Genomic DNA, 20,654 nt, shown 5'->3' on the forward strand with positions numbered 1-20,654 from the left:
AAAAATCTAGGAAGGAGAGCAGCTAAGGACAGAGTAAATGGTTAATGCAGAAAAAAGGGGGGGCCATTGGCAGGGAAAGCAGACCAGAAGTTACATTGATTTTTACTTATCTGAACTATGCTAGAAGCACAGTAAGTTTTTCTCTGCCCCGTTTTGTTCTCTTTAACCCTTCCAAGACTAAATTAGACTGATACAGTATACTTGAAATTGCATAGGGAAGGAAGCACCTGCTCTTAGTAATCTAAGAAATACCAGCTATTTACTTTATAGTAATCATTAAAGGATTGAGGTTTCTGGGAATAAGGAATTAATGAGTAGAAGGTCTGAGGCATGGTTATGCATTTTTAAAGGACATAGAAAGAAGGTTTAAAGGCTAATTTAAAAGTATGAAATTTAGAAAGGTTGTGTATGTGATAAGAAAGACAAGAGAAATGTTGAAAGGAAATTAATCAAATGGTACAGGCCAGTAAGCCAGAAAGAGTAAATAATTTATATTCTGCCTCCTAAACAGAGGGTAAATAGTTATGCCAAAGTACTTAGGGGGGAATAATAAAAGAAATCTAACAGTTACTGTTTTGTTATAACTCTGGAGAGTCCATTAAAGAACTAGCAAGGAAAATCATAAGATCTTAAGGCAGGTCAGTGGCTTTTTCTCCTTATGTAATTCCTCCGAAATTTGGCAATGCTAAATAAGTCATGGCAATACATTTCTTGGCATAAATTCAATAAGATCGGTTTCCAATAGTGGTTTTATTGACCGAAAACTTGGACTGGAGTATCATGTTTTAAAGAGCCACAGAGAAAGACTGGTATCTTGCTTGGTAGCCCTAAAAATAGCTGGCGCTGGAGCGTCAGGCCCATGCCCTACCATCACTGGCGGTTGGTCAGAGTAGAAGGGGAGCAAGGAACCCCCACGCACTCTGGGCCGCGATGAGTAGGAGGGCTACTGAGATGGGCCTTAAAGCAAGGACAATGGGCAGCAGATACTGCAGGCAGGCCTGATGGCAGCTGGATAGCTTGGCTTCCTGGCCCAATGGGGCACATTAAGATTCAATCATGAAATTCCAGTAAAGGTAGTCAGTTACCATTCTTTTTTTTTTTTTTTAAATATATTTTATTGATTTTTTTACAGAGAGGAAGGGAGAGGGAGAGAGAGTTAGAAACATCGATGGGAAAGAAACATCGATCAGCTGCCTCCTGCACATCTCCTACTGGGGATGTGCCCGCAACCCAGGTACATGCCCTTGACCGGAATCGAACCTGGGACCTCTCAGTCCGCAGGCCGACGCTCTATCCACTGAGCCAAACCGGTTTCGGCACCATTCTTGTTGTGTTTATGCAAACAATCAAGCCAAATTGAATACAGTAAATAAATTAGTATTTTAATAAACAAAGGAATAATTTTAAGGAGAAAACCTCTATTTCAATGGAGGTTATTAAAACTGAAATGTTTTCTTTCCCTCCCACCAGACCATTTGTTACAGTTTGTCTCCGCCAGGTCACTAGCCCACCTCCTTCTGTGCCCAGACCTCATCGTCCCTCTGACAGGCAGCAAGGATCTCTTGGCTCTGAGAGAAACTTCTGTCCCTCCTCAGCATGAAGCAGTTACAGAAGAAATCCAACGCCCATTTTCCCTGAAAGAAGTCAGAGCCAGGATCCTTGAGGTAATATCGTAGGCAGTTAGACAGACATGAGCAGAGCAAGGACGATGGGCCAATTGGCACTGACTCCCCAGAAGCAAGAGGGAACTAGGCTGCAGACGAAGCAGCCCGGGAGGCTGCCCTAAAACCAGTGGGGCCTCTACAGATTTTTGTGACTCTTCCAAACCCTGAACTACCCATCTCACCAGCTTACACAGAAACTCAATCTAGAAAAGCTGAAATCCACAACTAATCTTTACTCAAGTTCTTTCAGGCTTTACAGTCTACCCAGAAAGCAGACAAGAAGCACATCCGGTTCATCCCTTCCAACCTGGTGACTCTGTTTGGGTAAAGGAATTTTCCACCCAAGGACTGACTCCTACCTGGAAAGGACCACTCCCACAGCAGTCAAGGTCGACGGGATCCTGATGTGGCTTCATCACACCGGCTTAAGACAGCTCAGGCAAAATAGAGAGCCCAGGACTCCTGGCCCTTATCTTATAAACAGGCCCACTGACTTTATTTGGCAAAGAATTAATTCTATCAAGCTTATAGTCCTTAGGGGTCAATATAACCCCTTCCCCAACAATGACCCAAAAGAGTCAATGATTTGACTCACATACATAAAACCAATGGGGAATGTGCTAGGCTGCATATCTGGCGCTTTGGCCAGACGGGTCATGCTGTGCTGCTTGTCCCTAAAACAGAGATAGGAAGGTACTGACATCAGGCCAGACCTTGAGATATGGTCTCATGGCCCCTTCCCAGCATGCAGGCCTTCTTTCTCAGAAGGCCCGGAAGTCTCATTCCAAATTTGGGAGACAAAAGACTGGAAAAAGTATAAATAAAGAGAGTTTGAAAGACACATTTTTCTCTGGGCCGCCACAAAATTTAATAATAAAATGTAACTCCTGTAGTCTGGGCTGCAGTTCAGCCTCTGCTTTGGCAGGGTGCTGTATCTGTAGTCGCTGGCCATGGAAGTTGGCGCTGCAGTTCAGCCTCTGCTTCGGCAGGGTGCTGTAACTGTAGTCAGCTGGCCAGCTTAATAAAGGCTCTTAAATTTAAATTCTGAGTCGGTGGTCTATCTCACTGAGTGAACCCATAACAGGGAAAGTTGTTTTTGTGGAACCTGGAAATCAGAGTTGGGAGAAATGATCAGAAAATCAGCTTTGGGGCAGTCCATTTCCCCAACCTAGTATTAAGTGCGGCAGGGAAAACAAAATCTAAATACTGGGCAGAGAGGACTTATAGCCCCAGATGTCAATACAGTAACACTGCCACCCAGAGGTTGAATCACAAATTGACTCTTTTATAAATACAACTAAAGGCAGGCTGAGAAACAAATACTGCCTGCTTGAAAACAGGATTGTGGCTTATGACAGAGAGAAGCGGTGGAATGCAGGGAACTTCAATACTGTTCTGACTACATGACAGGAAACAGGCGTGCCAAAAGGAACAGTAGAGGAAGTGAATGACCTTCACTACTGCACATTTTTATTTTCTAATCTTTTACTTAAGAACCTAAATTTTTTTTCTTTTTTTCTCACTTGATTTTACCTTTTTAATTATTATATTTTTATTCTTAATCAGTATTATTACTACTATTATTTTATCATTTTTTAAAAGTTTCATTTTATTTTCTCTTTATTTTATTTTATTTTGGAATTAGTGTTCTACAGTCTATTTTCATTTTTCCTTTAGCATCATTTCACTCTATCTCAACTTTACCTTTATGCCAACATTCTCTTCCTCACTTTTCCCCTTTTGTTGTCCTGTTTCTCTTACCCTATTTCTGTTTTAGATATTCCCTATTCTTTCTTTTTACCCCATTAAAAATTCATCCTACTTATATATCTAATTTCCACTCCTCTGCTCCAAGTCCATACACACTTCTCTCTTTCTTCACTATCCAAATTTTTTCTCTCTTCCCTTTTTTTTTTTTTTGGTTTTATGTTTTTTTTGTTTTATTTTGTTTTGTTTTGCCCTTCTTTCTCTCTGTCCTATTGTTGGTTTTTTGACTGTTGATTAGTTTGGTTTTTTTTGTTTGTTTGTGTGGTTGTTCCTCTTTTTTTTGCTTCTGTTTTTTCCTCTACTCACTTGTTATTAGTTGTTGTTTGTAGTTTGCATTCATTTCTAGGTGTTTGTAGTTTACATTTTTTTGGACTATTTTATTGGAGCTTTCTCCCCATATAAATAGTTTTTCCCTCTTCTTTTTTATTCTATTTCTTTTCTCTCTTACTTTCCTTCCTTTTCTCAATATCATTTTTGCACTATTTCTTTTAATCCCCTAATTCTCTTTTCTCTGGTGGTCACCTTTATTTGGGGTTATTAGTATCGTGATACATTTGTGTTCAGTGCCTTGTGCATTGTGCCTTGTTGTGTTGTATTTTGTGCCTTTAAGTCAACGCAAGAGAGAGAGAGCTACATATCCATGACAACTGTTGTGCCCAGATTTCAAAGTTCCCAAGACCTCCAGGAAGCAAGTCAGTCCGATGCAAAAGCAAAGAGTCATTTATTTTCAAACCTAGGTTTGGCTCCCCTGCCACACTCACCGATGCAACGGTAAGCTCCAGTGGCCGAGAGAGACCTGATGGGACAGGGGGTTTTAAAGGGGGGTGGAGTGAGGGCAGGAGAGGGGACTGTGGGTTCCGCCGATTGGCCAGGCGCGAGTCAGTCATAGTGATGGCGTGTACTTCCCTTGATTATTATTGGTCAGTCCAGAGAAATCCTGGGTGTGGCTAGCAGCGGCGTCTTCCGGGAAGAAGCACATGGCACCATCCCAAAATGGAGGACCCAAGGCAAGATGGAGGGCGCACATGGCTCTGTCCCAAGATGGAGGACCCAAGGCAAGATGGAGGGCGCAGTCCTTGCCCAGCTCCTGCTGCTGCCGCTCGAACTCGCCACAAGTCAGGATGGCCCTCCCGCATAGCACCTGCAGCTGGCCCGCGGGCAGACTGGGACTCCAGCGCGTCTGGGCAGCACAGGCCCAGCAAACGGGGTGCGGCTGGTGGAGCGGCCCAGCCCCGGAGGAGCGGCATCCGCCCAGAGCAGGCCCGGACATGGGGCCGGTGCACTGCAGCATGGCGGCCTCCCCGAGCTAGGGCACGCGCCCCACTCCGCTGCCGCTGCACCGGGCCCGGTCTGGGGGGCAGTGGGCGGGTGGCAGCCTGCGCCGGGCTCCCGCCGTGGGCCGGGGAGCCAACGCTCCCCCCCCATGGGGCCCGGTGGCCGGCCCACGCAGGCCCCGGTCCCCCTGACCGGGCCCCGAGGGCCGCATGGACCCTCAGCCCCAGCGCGGGCAAGCGGGGAGCCGACCACGGGGGGGGCGGGGGGAGGAAAGAGCCAAGCGGTGAGGCCCTCCGCTCCCATGACCTCCCCCGTGGTCGGTCGCTGCCCGGCCCCCACCCCTCGGCCTGCCGCCGGCCACCACGCAGCCGGTCCGGACACCCGGATCCGCTCCAGGGAGGCCAGGCCCCACGGCGGGCGCGGAGGGGTCCCAGAGCCAGCGGCCAGACTCCTCCTCCCGCACCGCCGGGAGAGGCGGGCGGCGCGCCCTTCACAACCAGAGAGGAGCAATCATGGGGAGACAAAGAAACAGCCTGCATACGAAAGAAAAGGAGGCATCACCAGAAAAGGACGTAAATGAAATGGAGACAAGCAATATGACAGAGAAATAATTCAGAGAAATGGTCTTAAGGTTGCTGTAGAGGTTGGAAACAGATTCAACAATATTTGTAAGAACCAAGAGGAAATGAAGAACCAAGAAGAAATGAAAAATGACATTGCTGCAATAAAGAACTCAATAGAAAGCATCAACAGTAGACTAGAAGAAATAAAGGACTGCATCAGTGAGCTAGAAAACAAGGTAGGAAAAAATACCCAAGCAGAGCAGTAGCTAGAAAAAAAACTTAAAAAATAGGAGGAGAGCCTAAGGGAATTTTGGGACAACGTGAAACAAATAAACATCCGCATAAAAGGGGTTCCAGAAGGAGAGGAAACTGAGCAAGGAATAGAAAACCTGTTTGAAGAAATAATGACAGAAAACTTCCCTAATATAGGGAAGAAAACACTCACACAAGTCCAAGAAGCTCACAGAGTCCCAAACAAAATGAACCCCAAAAGACTGATGCCAAGGCACATTATAATTAAATTGGCAAACACCAACGACAAAGTAAGTGGCCAGAGAGAGACAGAAAGTTACCTACAAAGGATCCCCCATCAGATTAGCGACTGATTTCTCAACAGAAACACATCAGGCCAAGAGGGAATGGAATGAAATATACAAAGTCATGCAAAGGAAGGGTCTGAATCCAAGAATACTGTACCCAGCAAGGCAATCAATCAAAATTGAGGATGAAATCAGGAGCTTCATAGACAAAAAAAGACTAAGGGAGTTTATCACCACCAAAGCAGCAATGCAAGAAATGCTAAAGGGTCTGCTGTAAAAAGAAGAAATAGAAAGCAAAGAAGGAGCACAGGAATAAAGAATAAAAATGGTGACAAACAAGTACCTATAGATAATAACTGTAAATGTAAATGGATTACATGCCCCAATCAAAAGACATAGGGTAGCCCTGACCAGTTTGGTTCAGTGGATAGAGCGTCGGCCTGCGGACTCATGGGTCTCAGGTTCGATTCCAGTTAAGGGCATGTACCTTGGTTGCAGGCACATCCCCAGTGGGGAGTGTGCAGGAGGCAGCTGATTGATGTTTCTCTCATCGATGTTTCTCACTCTCTATCCTTTCCTCTCTGTAAGAAATCAATAAAAAATAAATTAAAAAAAAGACATAGGGTAGCTGAGTGGATAAGAAAACATGACTCATATATCTGTTGTCTACAGGAAACCCACCTCAGAAAAAAGGACTCACACAGACTGATGGTGAAGGGATGGAAAAAGGGTTTTCAGGAGAATGGAAATGATAAAAAAGCTGGGGTAGCAATACTTATATCTCACAAATTAGATCTCAAAGTGAAGGACATAACAAGAGATAAGGAAGGCCACTTCATAATACTAAAGGGACCAATCCAACAAGAAGATACGCACCCAATACAGGAGCACCCAAATACATAAAACAACTTCTGGAAGATATCAAGGGAGATATCAATAGCAATACAGTCATAGTAGGGGACTTTAATACCCCAGTAACACCACTGGACAAATCCTCTAAACAAAAAATCAGCAAAGAAACATCAATCCTAAATGACTCACTAGATCAAATGGACTTAATGACATCTTCAGAACATTTCACCCCAAAGCCACAGAATATACATTCTTCTCAAGTGCACATGGGTCATTTTCAAAGATAGACCATATATTGGGACACAGACAAAGTCTCTTCAAATTCAAGAAGATAGAAATCATATCAAGCATCTTCACATCACAATGGCATAAAACTAGAAATCAACTCCAATAAAAAAATCAAACACCTTGGAGGCTAAAGAGCATGTATTAAACAATGACTGATCAAAGAAGAAATAAAAAGCATCATGGCAACAAATAACAATCCAAAATCTATGGAACACAGTGAAAGCAGTCTTGAGAGGGAAGGTCTACAGGCCTACCTCAAAAAAACAAGAAACAACGGTAATAAATTATCTAACCCTACAACTCAAAGAGTTAGAAAGAGAGCAACAAGAAAAGCCCAGCGTAAGCAGAAGGAAGGAAATAATAAAGATCAGAGCGGAGATAAACGACATAAAGACCAAAAAGCAATACAAAAGATCAATAAAACCAAGAGCTGGTTCTTTGAAAGGATAAAGAAGATTGATGAACCTCTAGTCAGGCTCACCAAGAAGCAAAGAGAGAGCACCCAAATAAACAAAATCAGAAATGAAAGAGGTAAAGTAACAACCGATCCCACAGAAATACAAATGATTGTGAAAAAAATACTATGAACAACTCTATTCCAACAAAATGGACAACCTAGATGAAATGGACATATTCTTAGAAAAATACAAGTTCCCAAAACTCAACCAAGAAGAATAAAAAAAACCTGAATAGGCTGATAAGTACTGAAGAAATTGAAACAGCAATCGAAAATCTTCCAGCACACAAAAGCCCTGGTTCGGACAGCTTTACAGGGGAGTTCTACCAAGCATTCAAAAAAGAACTAAAACCTATCGTCCTCAGACTATTCCAAAAAATTCAAGAGGAAGGCATACTTCCAAGCTCTTTCTATGAAGCCAGCATTACCCTAATTCCAAAACCAGATAAAGACACCACAAAAAAAGAGAACTACAGGCCAATATCCTTGACGAACATACATGCTAAAATCCTCAACAAAATTCTAGCAAATCGGATTCAGCAATACATTAGAAAGATCATACACCATGACCAAGTGGGATTTATTCCGGGGATGCAAGGATGCTACAATATCTGAAAATCAATAAATGTGATACATCACATAAACAAACTGAGAGACAAAAATCACATAATCATATCAATTGATGCAGAAAAAGCATTTGACAAAATCCAACACCCTTTCTTGATAAAAACTCTCAGCAAAGTGGGAATAGAGGGATCATACCTCAACATAATAAAAGCCCTATATGACAAACGTACAGCCAACATCATATTCAATGGGCAAAAACTAAACTCATTTCCCCTAAGAACAGGAACAAGACAAGGATGCCCACTTTCATCACTCCTGTTTGACATAGTACTAGAAGTACTAGCCATAGCGATCAGACAAGAAGAAAAAATAAAAGGCATCTAAATTGGAAAAGAAGAAGTAAAACTGTCCTTATTCACAACTGACATGATACTATACATAGAAAAACCCCAAAGACTCCATAAAAAAACTACTAGACCTAATAAGTGAATTTGGCAATGTAGCAGGATACAAAACTAACACCCAGAAATATATGGCCTTTTTATACACCAATAATGAACTCACAGAAAGAGAAATGAAAAAAACAATCCATTTACCATTGCACCAAAAAAATTAAGATACCTAGGAATAAACTTAACTAAGGACGTAAAAGACCTGTATTCGGAAAACTACAGGACATTGAAAAAAGAGATAGAGGAAGACATAAACAAATGGAAGAACATACCATGTTCATGGATTGGTAGAATCAACATCATTAAAATGTCCATACTACCTAAAGCAATCTATAAATTCAACGCAATACCTATTAAAATACCAATGGCATATTTCAAAGATCCAAAGCAAACTCTCCAAAAATTCATCTGGAATAATAATAATAAAAAAAAAAGCCCCCGAATAGCCACAGCTATCCTGAGAAAGAAGAACAAAGTTGGAGGGATCACTATACCAGATATCAAGCTATATTACCAAGCCACGATTCTCAAAACTGCCCGTTACTGGCACAAGAACAGACATATAGACCAATGGAACAGAATAGAGAACACAGGAATTGATACAAGCCATTATATTCAGTTATATTTGACAAAGGAGGCAAGAGCATACAATGGAGTCAAAACAGTCTCTTTAATAAATGGTGCTGGGAAATTTGGTCAGATACATGGAAAAATATGAAACTAGATCACCAACTTACACCACACACAAAAACAAACTCAAAATGGCTAAAGGACTTGAATGTAAGATGGGAAACCATAAAAATTCTACAAGACTCCATAGGCAGCAAAATTGCAGACATATGTCATAGCAATATCTTTTACAGACACAGATCCTAGGGCAAGAGAGACTAAGGAGAAAATAAATAAATGGGACTACATCAAAATTAAAATCTTCTGCACAGCAAAAGAAACCACCAACAAAACAACAAGAAAGCCCACTGCATGGGAGAACATATTTGCCAATGTGATCTCCGATGAGGGTTTAATCTCCAACATTTACAGGGAACTCATACAACTTAACAAAAGGAAGATAAACAATCCAATCAAAAAAAAGGGCAATGGACCTAAATAGACACTTTTTGAAAGAGGACATTAAGAAAGCCAAGAGACATGAAAACATGCTCAAAGTCACTAATCATCCGAGAGATGCAAATCAAAACAACGAGGTACCACCTCACACCCGTCAGAATGGCTATCATCAACAAATCAATAACCGGCAAGTGCTAGAGAGAATGCAGAGAAAAAGAAACCCTCCTTCACTGCTAGTGGGAATGCAGACTGGCGCAGCCATTGTGGAAAACATTATGGTGTTTCCTCAAAAATTTAAAAATGGAACTGCCGTTTGACCCAGTAATACCACTTCTAGGAATGTATCCCAAGAAAACAGAAACACCAATCAGAAGGGATATATGCACCCCTATGTTCATAGCAGCACAATTTACAATAGCTAAGATTTGGAAACAGCCTAAATGCCCATCAGCAGATGAGTGGATTAGAAAACTATGGTACATCTTCACAATGGAATATTACACTGCTATAAAAAAGAAGGAATTCTTACCATTTGCAACAGCACGGATGGAACTAGAGCATTATGCTAAGTGAAATAAGCCAGTCAGTGAAAGAAAAATACCACATGATATCACTCATTTATGGACAATAAAGAGCATTATAACCTGATAAAAAGATAGGTACAGAGGCAAAGAAGCATCAAATAGACTCTCATATTACAGTGGGAAGACTGGGGAGGGTTGGGGGGGGGTAAGAGATCAACCAAAGGACTTACATGCATGCATATAAGCATAACCAATGGACGCAAGACACTGTGGGGAGGAAGGTCATTGGTTAAAACAAGGAGACATATGTACTACTATTTGTAATACTTTAAACAATAAAATAAAAATAAAAAAGAAATGAGACACGGTAAACATGAGACTGCTGCTGGTATAGCATGGCATACTGCTTTTCAACAAACTTTAATAAGTAGAAAGCGTGCACTCTAAGGGTAAAAAATATGGTATAGTAAATACATAAACCAAGCAATCACTTATTATCAAATACTAGTGGCCCGGTGCACGGATTTGTGCACATTGATAGGAAATTAATTAGAAGGTGGCTGGTGGGGCGGGACTGGGCATGAAAGGCCAGACACAACCTGGAGCCAACCTCCCATGGTCCCTCCCTGGCCAGCAGCACTGGGGCAGCGCAGCAGCTCAAAGGGCATCTGTGGAGTGAGCGGGGTCCCTCCAGCAGGTGGGGTCCCTCGGCTTGGCTTGTGAGGATCAGGCCAAAACCAGCTCTCTGACACCCCCCGAGGGGTCCCAGAGTTCAAGATGGCACTCTACAAAGTTGCTGTCACTCAGCAGCTCCTGTGTCAAGCATCTGCCCCCCTGGTGGCCAGTGCGTGTTATACTTACTGGCCAGTTGCTTAGCCTTTTATATAGATAGATAATGTACTGTACATAACTGTACATAACTGTATGTGCTATCCATTTATAGGACTGGCAGTGCAGCAGGTTTATACCAGCATCACCACAAATACATGCTATGACATTACGTCACTAGGTGACAGAAAACTTTCAACTCCATTATAATCTTACTAGAGGCCCGATGCACGAAATTCATGCAAGGGGCTCGGTCCTCGCAGCCACAGTGGCTTGCCCCAGCCCTCACAGTCCCAGCTTCATCCAGAAGGTTGTTCAGCTGTCTGGTCTAATTAGCATATTATGCTTTTATTATTATAGGTGGTACCACTTATAGGGAGACCATTATCGTATATGCAGTCAGTTGCTGACTGAAAAGTTATGCTTGCATGACTGCATACTAGAACTAAGTAATTAAGTAAATGGATGGTGGAAGCCAAGTTTCTAAATGTTGGAGTAGAAGGTTACAGATAAACAAGATTAGAATGATCCATGTAGTAATGGGTTAGAGTTCAAGATATCAGTATAAAAATATTTAGCTTAACATGTTAGTTTTAGATACATATATTTTCTTGCTTGTCAGCTCAGAGGGCCTAGAACAGGGGTCCTCAAACTTTTTAAACAGGGGGCCAGTTCACTGTCCCTCAGACTGTTGGAGGGCCGGACTATAGTTTAAAAAAAAAACTATGAACAAATTCCTATGCACACTGCACATATCTTATTTTGAAGTAAAAAACAAAACGGGAAAAAATACAATATTTGTATTTGCATGTGGCCCGCGGGCTGTAGTTTGAGGACCCCTGGCCTAGAAGGACAACACCCAGCAACTCGAGCATACCTAGTGTCCAAATCTTGGTTTCTAATAGCAGAGAAGGATAAAATACAAGGAACCAAGCTCCTTGGAGAAATGACTGATTCTAGGGCTGGGACAGGAAATATACAAGATGAGCCTGGAGTACTTTGTAGTGTTAGCAAGGAACAAAGTGCATCCAAAGAAGACAAAAACAAAAACAAACCCTCAAAATGAACAACAAAACCCCATAATGGGGGTACGTCAAAGGAACAGATGGAATCAATGGAAAGAGCTCACAATGACCATAGCAAAAACAATCTGAGCAACCAAATATAAAGTGGTATAACCCAAAGCATAAGATAAATACCTGAGTCTGTAACAATATAAATTCTTAAATATATAAATAATAAATAAGGTAGAATGTAATAGATCTCCCTGCAGAATTCCAAATAATTTATGTAGCTACTTTGCCCTCAAGAAAGTGAAGCATAACTTCCACTCCTGAAATGTGGGCAGGAAATAGGGAATTCCTCTCAAACACTACTGGAGGGGAAAAGAGGAGAAAAGTAACTTTACAGTGGAGAAGCCTGACAAACTACCTCAACTGTGATCTGTTAACATGGTGATGAGAGTATGAACCCTCAATAGGGTGTGATGGGAATGACATTTTACTTCTGTGGTTTTCTTCCTCCAAATCCAAGTTCCCAATATAATACTAAGAAAAATATCAGACAAATCCCAATTGACAGACATGCTATAAAATGACCCTTCATTATTCCTCAAAACTGTCGGGGTCATCAAAAACAAGGGAAATCTGAGAAACTTGGCTGATAAACGGGCAAGAAGCACCTGAGGAACCATGATGACTAAATGCAATGTGGTATCCTGGATAGGACCCTTTATTTTTACCTAATGTCCTTAGAACAGAAAAGGACATTAGGTAAAACTAAGGAAATATGAATAAAGTCTGGATGCTAGTTAATAATATATCACTATTGGGTCATTAATTATGATGAATGTGCCATGCTAACGTAAGTTGTTAATAAGTGAAACTTGGTATTGGATATATAGGAACTCTCAGCACTATCTTTGCAATTTTCTGTAAATCTAAAACTATTATAAAATAAAAAGCTTACTTAAAAAAATTGCATGCAGGAGTCAGCCAATCAATAATTCTCTCTCATCATTGACATTTCTCTCTCTCTCTCTCCCTTCCTCTCTGAAATCCATAAATATGTGTGTGTGTGTGTGTGTGTGTGTGTATTTAAAAGTATTTAAAAAATTGGAGGTCAGAACTTGTTTTATACTGCTAAAACCATCTAATCATATATCTGAGATTTGCTTCAAATCAGCCAATAGGAGATAAGATAGGTGGGGTTTAGATGAAAAAAAACTGACTAATAGATTTTTAAAAATATGTTAATATTTTAAGTCTAAATTTTCTACAAAAAAACGTAATCACCCAACAAATGTTCCTCTGGCCATCTTATATTAAGGTGCTAGGTTCTGTAGGTACAGGAAGGGGCAACAGGTTTACAATTGTTTTCATGTGGAAAATAATACAATAAAAAATAATACAAGAATAAACTGTTTTGAATTATTGTATTATTTTCCATACGAACAACTGTAAACTTACTTTTTCCCCACTGTGTATGTTGGTTCCTAGGGACTGTAATGTGCTTACACAATTTAGTCCTCAGCTAATTCTTGTGCGTGGAATCAAAGGACACAGATTCTGTGGGTTTTGTGTTTTTTGTATATATTTTCTCCTCACTTGTGCTTCCTCCTTGTTTTAATAAAAGTTTCATTGGAGACTAACTTTTCAATTTAATCTGGGTAACAGAATGTTCACATGGAAGTGAATAGTAAAAGGTGTGTATAAATGCTGAGTAGTCAAAAGGATGTATTGTACCAGTGTACTAGTCTCATAGTGCCAAGTCCACTCTCCCTATTCTACTCCAGTGATTCTAAGCCAGGGGCTAAGAATTTGGCAATGTCTGAAAAATTTGGCAATATCCACAGTCTTTTGGCAATGTCTAGATGTTTTTGGTTGTCCTAACTGGAGGGATTCTACTAGCATCTCATGGGTAGAGGCCAGGAATGCTGTTTAACATCCTACAATGCACAAGACCGTCCTCAGCCACACAGATTTATTTGGCACAAAATATCGACAGTGCCAAACTGAGAAAGCCTGTTATATTCTATTTTGCTGGAACTGGAAATCTACGTACGGCATTTATCAAACTATTGATAAATGAAAGAACTTGGATAAAGCTTGGGAATACATACGGAAATGTCTTCAGTCTAAATAATTAGTAAAGACATGCAAATAAAAATATTATTTTCTAATTCTTAAATTAGCAATGTTTTTATTTTTTACTTTTTAACATATATTTTTATTGGTTTCAGAGAAGAAGGGAGAGGGAGAGATAGAAACATCGATGAGACCGATCATTCATCAGCTGCCTCCTGCACACCTCCCACTGGGGATCGAGCCCACAACCCGGGCATGTGCCCTAACCAGGAATCAAACGGTGACCTCCTGGTTCATAGGTCGATGCTTCAACCACTGAGCCATGCCGGGCTAGACAGCAACATTTTTTTTAAAATATTTTATTGATTTTTTACAGAGAGGAAGGGAGAGGGATAGAGAGTTAGAAACATTGATGAGAGAGAAACATCGATCAGCTGCCTCCTGCACAGGCCGTACTGGGTATGTGCCCGCAACCAAGGTACATGCCCTTGACCAGAATCGAGCCTGGGACCCTTCAGTCCGCAGGCCGACACTCTATCCACTGAGCCAAACCAGTCAGGGCAAGCAGCAACATTTTTAATACTCGTTGAAGTACAAGTAGTTAAATGATGCATTTATCAGTGATAAAGTTATATGTAAATTGCAGGGACTTTTTGTTTTTGTTTTTAAACTCTCACCCAAGGATATGTTTTTATAGATTTTGCAGAGACAAGGTAAGAGAGACACACACAGACATCGATGTGTGAGAAACATCAATCCATTGCCTCCCATACACACCCTGAACAGGGACTAAACCCACAACCTGGGTATGTGCCCTGGCCAGGAATAGAACCCACCATCTTTTTGGTGTACGGGATGATGCTGCAACCACCTGAGCTACTCAGCTGGGGCAACTGCTGGGCCTTTTTAAAAAGCACATTTGACAAAGGCACAAGAGCCTTAAAAACCTTCATACCCCTGGTCAGTAATCTCACTTTCTCTAAGAATGAAAAATCCTAAAGAAAGAATAAATCAGATGAAAAACTTGGGCGTATCCTAAAGCAAACTCTAAAAAGTATTGCAATTAAGATGTAAACAAACAAATCTAGAACCAGGGAGTCCAATAACAAAAATTCCAGTAAGAGGCAACCATGGTTTGATCTAGAGCTGTGTAAGTCAGCGGAGAGGAGGGTCAGAGACAGAGCTGTCTGCTCTTGTCAACTTGACTAGCCATGGGACCCTAAGGGAGAGGGGGAATAGAAACAACACCAGCTTTCAAGTCTGAAGGACAGGAAGCACAGAGAGAACAGGTTTGGGAGGATTAACAGATGTATTTTGTTTTGTCATTCAAGAGAACACTGATATTGCCCATAGTTTGAAATTCAAATCTAATCCTCAGAGAGAAGTTAAAAATAAACATCAAAATTATAGTTTAAGTTACATGGACAGGGGAGGGTTTAAGAAATGAAGAGAGCAAAAGTGGATAGGGAGCAAGCACAGAACCTGTGTGCAGGAGGAGCATCGCCAAGTGGGAAAACCTCGAGAGGGTGCTCTAACCAACAGCGAGGTGTCCCCAGGATTTAGAGAGGTCAAACCGAGGGCGTTAAGGTGGAGGTCATCAGACTTGGCAATTAGTAAGGCACGAGGGTCTTTAAGAAAGCAGTTTCAAACTGTGAAGAGTTTGGTAGCTCTTCAAAAGGTTCAACAAACAACCCTGGGGAGGAGGGGAGAGCGCAGCTGATGCTCCTGTCCGGTGCTGTGTGCTGCTTCTGTACTGCAGGTGTGCTTCCCAGTCAGAGCACAGCACTAGGCTCCAAGTTCCATCCCACTGGAGAAAACGGGAGGCCACTGACGGATGCCTCCCTCTCCCCCTGAGGGTCCAAGTCCCATCAAGTTGACAAGTGCAGACCCTCCTCTCCACTGACTTCCACGGTTCTAGATCAAACCATGTTTTTTCTCTCTAAACATATCCTCCAATGAGGATTAAAAAAATGTTAAACACAAGTTTATCATATGACCCAGCAATTCCTACCCCAAAGAACAGAGACTCCAACACACCTGTAAACATATATTCACAGCAGCATTTCTCATAGGAGCCAAAAGGTGGAAACAACCCGTGTCCATCAACAGACAAATGGACAAACGAATTGTGATACAGCTATGCGCCCGAGTATCATTCAGCCACGGCCAGGAATGAAGTCTCCATGGGCAATAGCACAGGTGGGCCTTGCACATCAATAGTCAGATACAAAAGGGCAAATACCACACGATTCCACTTCTCAGAGGTGTCTGAACAGGCACGTGGGGCAGAATGGGGAGAGGGAGTTGGGGAGTTACTGCTTAATGGCTAGTTTGTTGGGGGTGATGAAAAGCTTGTAAACAGACTGTGGTGATGGTGACAGTGTTGTTTGTACACTTACAGCGGTTAAAATGACATATATGTTATGTACTAGAGGCCCAGTGCACGGATTCGTGCACCAGTGAGGTCCCTTGGCATAGCCTGCGGGGATCGGGCCGAAACCGGCGTCCAACGCCACCTGCCGCTGCCTGCCGCTCCTGCTTATCCCCACCCCGCTGCACCTGCTGCCGCCACTGCCACTCGGTAGGCTCACTGCCACTCCACTGCGGTCTCCAGGCTGCGGCAGCCAGCCATGAACCCTGTGTCTGGTGCCCGTTGGTCAGCTGAGTGGCACTCCCTCTACGGGAACACACTGACCACCAGGGGGCAGCTCCTGCATGGAGCATCTGCCACCTGGTGGTCAGTGTGCATCATAGCAGCCAGTTGACCGGTTGTTCTGTCGCTTAGGCTTTTATATATAGACTAGAGGCCCCACTTGTACCCTCTCACAGTCTGGGACCCCTCAGGAGATAACGACCTGCTGGCTTAGGCCCGCTCCCGGGTGGCAGAGGGCAGGCCCAATCCCTAGGTGCAGCCCCTGGTCAGGCTCAGAGCAGGGCCGATTGGGGAGTTGGGACGCCACCCCGTCATGCACAGAGCAGGGCGGATCAGGAGGTTGCGATGCCACCCTCAATCACGCTCAGGGTAGGGCCGATTGGGGAGTTGGGGTGCCACCCCCGTCACACTCAAGGCAGGGTCGATGGGGAGGTTGCGGCACCACCCTGTCACATACAGAGCCGGCCGATCAGGGGGTTGGGGTGCTGCCCCCTTTCACGCACAGAGCAGGGCCCATCAGGGGGGCTGGGGCTCCGTACACTGTCACACACAGAGCAGGGTCGATCAAGGGGTTGGGGAGCTCCCCCTTGTCACCCACAGAGCAGGGCCAATCAGGGGGTTGGGGAGATCCCCCTGCCATGCACAGAGCAGGGTGGATCAGGAAGTTGCGATGCCACCCTAAGTCACACTCAGGGTAGAGCTGATTGGGGGGTTAGGGCGCCACCCCGTCACACTCAAGGCAGGGCCGATGGGGAGGTTGCGGCTCCACCCTGTCACACACAGAGCAGGGCCGATCAGGGGGTTGGGGAGCTCCCCCCTATCAGGCACAGAGCAGGGCCGATCAGGGGGTTGGAGCGTCTTCCCCTGTCACTAACAGAGCAGGGCGGATAGGGAGGTTGTGACCCCGCCCTCTGTCACACAGAGCCGCAGGGTGATCAGGGGGTTTGGGCGCTGCCCCGTCACGCTGCTCCAGGGGCCAGGAGGCCTCGTAGCTCCGCTGATCCCAGTGCTGGGAGGCCTCATGGCTCCTCTTGACACAGGGGCAGTGAGGCCTTGCTGCTCCGCTGATCCTGGGTTCGGGAGGCCTCGTGGCTCCGCTTATCCCAGGCTGGGCGGTCTCGCAGCTCCACTGATCCCAGTGCCGGGAGGCCTCGCGGCTCCACTTGGCACCGGGGCAGTGAGGCTTCACTGCTCAGCTGATTCCAATGCCAGGAGGCCTCGCAGCTCCACTGATCCCAGGTTCGGGAGGCTTCGCGGCTCCACTGATCCCGGTGCCGGGAGGCCTCGTGGCTCCACTGATCCCGGTGCTGGGAGGCATATTACCCTTTTACTATATAGGATAGAGGCCTGGTGCATGGGTGGGGGCCAGCTGGTTTGCCCTGAGGGGTGTCCTGGATCAGGGTGGGGGTCCCGCTTGGGTGCCTGGCCAGCCTGGATGAGGGGATGATGGCTGTTTGCAGCTAGTCACACCCCCTTCAGGGTGGGGGTCCCCACTGGGGTGCCTGGCCAGTCTGGGTGAGGGGCTGAGGGCCGTTTTCAGGCTGGCAGGTGACTGAAGCTCCCAACCTCTCTTTTATTTCTTTTCCCTTTTTTATTCTGGGATTTTATTTACCTTCTATGGCTGTCACTGGAGCTGAGAGCCATCTTTAGCTCTGAGTCTCGGCTCCAGCTCTGAGACCTCGGCTGCTGAAAGCAGGTATCTGGACTTTGTTTACTTTGTGTATTTGAAACTTTGTTGCAACTCCAGCTCTGAGATCCCAGCTGACCGAAAGCAGGTTTCTGGGGTTTTGTTTAGCTTCTATATTTGTAACAATGTTTCTTAGAGAGCAGCTCAGAGCCCAGCAGGCAGGTGGGGAACCTGGCTTCCTCCATCACTGGAGCAAGCAAGCCTCCATGTTTGAGTCAGCTGCCTAGCTGCCGGCTGCCATCTTGGTTGGCAGTTAATTTGCATATCTCACTCATTAGCCAATGGGAAGGGTAGCAAAGTTATGGCTAATTACCATGTTTCTCTTTTATTAGATAGGATATTTTTTTGAAGTTAAAATGTTGCAAGGAACAGCACAGAAATTGTCTAGAGACGATGTGAAAAGCATGGTCTGCTTTTCCATGACATTTCCCTCAGGAAGCTCAATTTTATACTGATTGACGGCAGGTTGTCTGCTTGCTGCTTTTCTAAAAGTGGCGGCAGAGCAGACCGCAACATCCGCTATTTCTAGAAAAAAGGGAAAAATTGGAAGAAAAAAAAGAAAGAAAAGTCTGGTCTAAAACTGATTTGGGGGAGGCGAGCAGCACCACCGTATGTCGTGGGTGCATGGGACCATAAAACAGCTTTCAAAGTTACGATTTGATTTTATACTTTCAAAACCAACCAGATGTTTTCACAGCAGAAGGCGGGGCCAAATATTGGATGGCAGAAACCAAGCGGGCCAGCCTGAGTGTGAACACCCCTCGAGGGGTGCAGCCTCCTGGATCAGGGTGCGGGGTCTCCACATCCCTACAGTCCTCCTCCCGCAGGACCCAGACCGGGTCACCCCGCGACACAAACCACCAGCGCCGCTGGGCACACAGCAGAAGGAATGCAAAGGGAACCTCTTGGCAGTGGTTCTCAACCTTCCTAACGCAGGGACCATTTAATACAGTTCCTCATGTGGTGGTGATCCCTGACCATAAAATTATTTTCGTTGCTACTTCATAACTGTAATTTTGCTACTGTTATGAATCGTCATGTAAATATCTGATATGCAGGATGTATTTTCATTGCTACAAATTGAACATAAAGCATAGTGATTAATCACAAAAACAATATGTAATTATATATGTATTTTCTGATGGTCTTAGGCGACCCCTGTGAAAGGGTCGTTAGACCCCCAAAGTGGTCGCGCGACCCACAGGTTGAGAACCGCTGCTCCAGAGGCTCGTCCACCCAGCGCCCGGGGCGGGCCGGGTTAAATGACGGGCACCCAGCGGCTGTACGAGGCGAACACAACAGTAACTTCTCTTTGGGACACTTTGAAGGAAATGCGCACGCCACCCGGGCGCGTTATTCCATTCGCTCTGGTTCCTGCTGGGAATTTTCCGCAATCCCTCCGCACCGCGCGGGCTCCGCCGGCAGCCCCGGCCCCGCGACCGTGACCCCGGCGCGGCCCGCACCCCCCAGCGCCGAGCACCAGCCCCACCGGAAGTCACTCGGGGCGGCCGCCGAGGTCTCCGGAGTCCCTTCGGTCAGCACCCCCGCCGGAAGCACGGTGCTCGGGTGTTTACACGCTGCACACGCGACGGACGCCCGGCCCGCCGCTGAGGTACCGCAGGGAGTGCGGGCGCAGCCTGCAGCCCTCGGAGCCCCCCGTGCGGAGCCGCGCGCCGGAAACGCTCGCCGGAGGCGCTGAGGGGACGGTGGCCGCGCCGGGTCTGACGCCGCCGCCGGCCGCGCGCTACTCACCCCGGCGCCGGCAACGCAAGATCCCGGCCTTCTGGGACTCGGGCTGTGGCATCTTCCCGCCCTCCCGCCACAGCCACGTCCAGCCGCACGAGCCGCCGCGGGCGGGACAGCCGGCAGGAAACGCTGCGCCGAGCGCGGTGGTGGCCGCGGGCTCGCCCAGGCCTCGGGCGCTTGCCCAGTGCCGGCGCCGCAGCCTCGACTCCCGCGAGCGCGCGCGCCGAGGCGACGAGACGGAGGCCCCGCCCCCGCGCGGCGCGGGTGACGTCACCACCCTCCGGTGGCGCCGCGGCCCCAACGTGGTCCAGGACGTGGTCGAGGCCTCGCGCGTGGCCCGGCGCCCTGGGCCGCCCGCGGCGCTCTTCGGGTTTCCCGTCTGATAGAAAGCCTTGTCAAACACAAACACCCGTAAAGACGAAGGGATGTTCGGCGTCACTTAGGATGAGAGAGTTGCGGGACGCTGGTTGCAGTGCAAAGGTCTCAGGCTAGCAATGCACCCGGGAGGCGGTGCAGGAGCCCGTGTCGCTGCGGGAGTGAGGAATAAGCACCCCGGGGAGCGACGCCCACGCAGCCCCTTTGGCCTCACCTGGCGACACTCCGAATCTTGGATTTCACGCCTGGCGCACCTACTTAGA

The 20,654-nt window shown here is 45.6% G+C and overlaps 1 protein-coding gene across 2 annotated transcripts in view; it reads right to left on the bottom strand.

The window, feature by feature from the left end:
- GALNT11 (polypeptide N-acetylgalactosaminyltransferase 11) overlaps positions 1 to 20,419 on the bottom strand; it is an 88,735-nt gene extending 68,316 nt beyond the window's left edge. For both annotated transcript variants that reach the window (XM_081101733.1, XM_081101732.1), the window contains exon 1: positions 20,023 to 20,419. The gene's annotated coding sequence lies outside the window, so the exon portion shown is untranslated. The remainder of the gene's footprint in view (positions 1 to 20,022) is intronic.
- Between the last annotated feature and the right edge of the window lie 235 nt (positions 20,420 to 20,654).

This window comes from Myotis nattereri (assembly GCF_964212035.1).
Source record: "Myotis nattereri genome assembly, chromosome: 11".
Classification (NCBI taxonomy): Eukaryota; Metazoa; Chordata; class Mammalia; order Chiroptera; family Vespertilionidae; genus Myotis; species Myotis nattereri.